At 57.8% G+C, this 3,356-nt stretch overlaps 1 long non-coding RNA gene across 1 annotated transcript in view; it reads right to left on the reverse strand.

Moving 5' to 3' along the window:
• Positions 1 to 1,634: 1,634 nt before the first annotated feature.
• Positions 1,635 to 3,356, reverse strand: part of LOC111728980 — a 6,701-nt gene continuing 4,979 nt past the window's right edge. The window contains exon 2 of the long non-coding RNA XR_002776037.1: positions 1,635 to 3,319. This is a non-coding gene — a long non-coding RNA (uncharacterized LOC111728980). The remainder of the gene's footprint in view (positions 3,320 to 3,356) is intronic.

Consider the following 3,356-nt stretch of genomic DNA (forward strand, 5'->3'; position numbering starts at 1 on the left):
CCCCCCACACTGGGCGCGCTGGGTGAGGAACAGCGAGTCGCCCCCACGTCCCAGCCCCACATCCCGGCTCCACAGCCCAGCTCCAGAGCCTCCCGCGGAGACACAGTCGAGACGGCGCCGGCCCTGCCGTGCCGAGTCACGTCCCACAGCGCCAGCCCCCGGACGGGGCTCCTCTGCCCGTGTCCACCTGCGCCGCATCTTCGAGCTTCCCTGTGACCCGTCACGTTTTCTGAGGGCAGCTCGGACCCAAGACGACAGAGACCTGCAGACCACCCACTTCCGCCCCAGGCCCCCAGTCTACCAGAAGCCCCGTGCTTCTTCTAGAAGCTTCACCTCTACCAATTAATTCTTTATAAGGTTCCAGAACAGTTGTACAAACGAATGAAGTCAAACCCAACGGCTGAGGGAGACAATGAGCAAGTCACAAAATAAAGCTAAACAGACGGCGACCACACGAAACCCTCGCCTCACTCGGAACGAGCGCCAAATCGGCCACGCCCTGCTCGTCCCCCACCTGCGTTTATGTCACGTAGACGGGGAACTGCTCACGCCCTCCTATTTTTCTGGCTGCCCTTATTCTCAGAGGCCATTGCTTGTGTGCGCGCGCAGGATTAAACATTTAACCTGCATGTTATCGGTTTGGTAAAAGTTAAAATAATGTATAACAAGACAGCTAGTACTGCTGCCCTCCGTAGTGTACTGATGGAGGCACAGGGACTTGCACGCCTCATGTCCCTCATCCGTGGAGCGGGCACCACCACGGTGCCTGCCTCAAAGAGCGGAAGGATTCCGTGAATCCTGAGACGGGGAGGGAAGTGGAATGTGGCCTGGCACATGGTGCACAGCCAGGAAGCGTGAGGTGTGGCGAAGGTGGGGCGGTGGCAGTGAGGAAAGCTACCCCCACTGCAAGGCCCGTGACCAGGCACCAGTGGTCCTTCCTCCTTCACCCCAGCCACATCCAGGGACAACCGCCTTCAACTCTTTTGGTCATTTCTCCTTTTATTTATCTCCACATTTTAAAAAATCGCATTTCCACTGCTAGTTCCTGGTTTCTCCCTCCCAATATTAGGCAATCTTTGTGCACCGGCTGCTGTAGATGATTGGGTTTGAACTGACACGTCCCCCTTCCCCACCCAGTACGTGACATAAAACTCGGATGGGGGACGAGAGCGGGCACGATGCTGCTGTCACGTCAACGTGTTTATTTAATCCGAACAGGTGCCCACGTATGCAGGCTGGGCCCACACAGCCACCCAATGACTGAGCAGCCCCGGGCTCCAACAAGGACAGGCCCGAACCTTCCCCCTGAGTTGTCAGCCACGCCCACCTCACTTCCTGGGACCAGAAAAACACCTTTCTGACTCTAAACCAGTGAGCTTCCAGGACCCTCGCAGCCTGAGACAGAGAGAGTGTCACACCTCATCGAAAAGGGCTCCCTGCTGGCCGCATGTTGGCCCCCTGGATGGAACGCTCCCCCAGCAAAACGTCCCCTCAGTAAATGCAACGCAGTTTCAAGAGGTGACGGCCCCTCTGCCCCCCGCTCCACGAGCGGTGCCCAGCAGGGAAACCCTCGCTGGGGGTGGGGGGAAAGGAGAGACAAGACTTCACCACGTCCCAAGCGTCGTTACGCAATGTCACGATAACGAAATTTCTAAGCTATTTTCTCATCAGTACAAACACAGGAGCCAGGGAAAGTTCACCGTCAAAGACGAAAAGGCTCAAAGCTGCAAGTAAGGTGCTTCCCTGGAATGCGGCGACCTCGCCGTCCTCGGCGGGGATGGCATCTTCCGGTGAGAACCAGAGAGCAGGTGGCAGCAGGGGCACCTCCCTGCCCGGGACGCAGCTGATGAGGCCGCAACCGGTCCCAGACCGCGGGTGTTTCCCAAGACGGGTGACGTCTACGTGAAAAGGGCTGTATCTGGGCGCAAGCGTCTGCCCACAACTGAAAAGGAGAGGCACAATGAGGGCGACAGCCCGACGGTGCTGAGGAGGGGGCCGAAAGGGCGCGGGGCACGCGGCATGGAGCGCGGACGACCCGCACGCGGAGGGCGGGCCGCTGCCGCTTCGTAAGAAATCGGGACGTATTTGCTGAGAGAGCGAGTGAGTGCAAGACAGGACCCCCCTTCCGGGGACAGACAGGGAGGCGGTGAGTGGTCTGCACGGAGGAGCAGCAGGATTGTGCGGGTGCCTCGTGGCCACCAGGGTCGCCGCACCCGGACACCGTCGGGCTCCCGTGCCCGGTGCGAAGCAGGCAGCAAGGAGGCTGCCGGACGCAAGCAAGAAACCCTTTCCCGAGCAAACCGGGGCTGGACCCCGGCTGCTGCCTGAGGGAGGAGGCAAAGCACTTCGGCTCTGTCACGCCCAGAAGGCTCAGGCCCCAGCGAGACTCCCGCCCAGGTCCTGCGGCGGCCAGCGAGCGGTCAGGCGACGCGCTCGGCTGGCTCAGCCGGCCTGTCCTTCCGGGCGGGGGCTCATCGGCTCTCGTCCAAATGCTGCGTGTCACGCAACTTTCCTCCACTTTCAAATGCTCACTGTCTCTGCAAAGGCGGTGGACAAAAACGACCAATCGCAAGAGCATGCCTTTATCTCAAAACAAAAACAAAAACAAACAAATTAATGGGTCCCCAGGGGATGCCCCAAAATGTCAGGTCTCTTAGCCAATCTCCTCGCCAAGCCTGACTTCTGAAGAAATCCTGGAGGAAGTTCCCTCAGACAACCAACAGGCCACAGAGCAGAAACACAAGGCCATTCCTGCCACAGCTGCTTCCGTGAAGGTCACACCAATTCCGACACACCTGTTGGCAGGGATGCCAACCCGTGAGCTGCCAGAGGGGCAGGCCACCTGGCCCCTGGTTCGGCCCCGAGTTCTGAGTTCTAGTCCCGCTCGGAACAACGGCTCATCACCAACCCCGCTGTCAGCTCACTAGAAAGAAACTGCATCAGTTTGCAGAGTTACAGCATCTTCATGTCTCTTGTCGGCAAAAGAAAACGTTTTAAATGGCAGCATCTCAGATCTCTGGTTTACGACAGAAAAGTAACGTTTGTAATACAGGTAATTATATATCATCTGCACTGTCAAAAGGAGTCCAGTGTTTTGGGGTGACACGTATAATAAAGCTTTGGGGAGCATCCTTGTCGAACCTAATTCAATAAGAACACAGCCCATCCCCTATAAGTCACACTAAACTCGGAAAAACCTAAAAAGCTACCCCGTGTCTCACACCACACTCTGCACAGCAGCCCATGCTACGAAGCCCGTGTTCAGTGGAGCCACCCGAGGCACGGGCAGCTTGTCTCTCAAGATGATGACTCCACCCACCTCCGGCGGGGAAGATAACCCCCTCGGCTTGAAAGAC

The sequence above is a fragment of the Pteropus vampyrus genome, unplaced genomic scaffold (assembly GCF_000151845.1).
Source record: "Pteropus vampyrus isolate Shadow unplaced genomic scaffold, Pvam_2.0 Scaffold241, whole genome shotgun sequence".
NCBI classification, from domain to species: domain Eukaryota; kingdom Metazoa; phylum Chordata; class Mammalia; order Chiroptera; family Pteropodidae; genus Pteropus; species Pteropus vampyrus.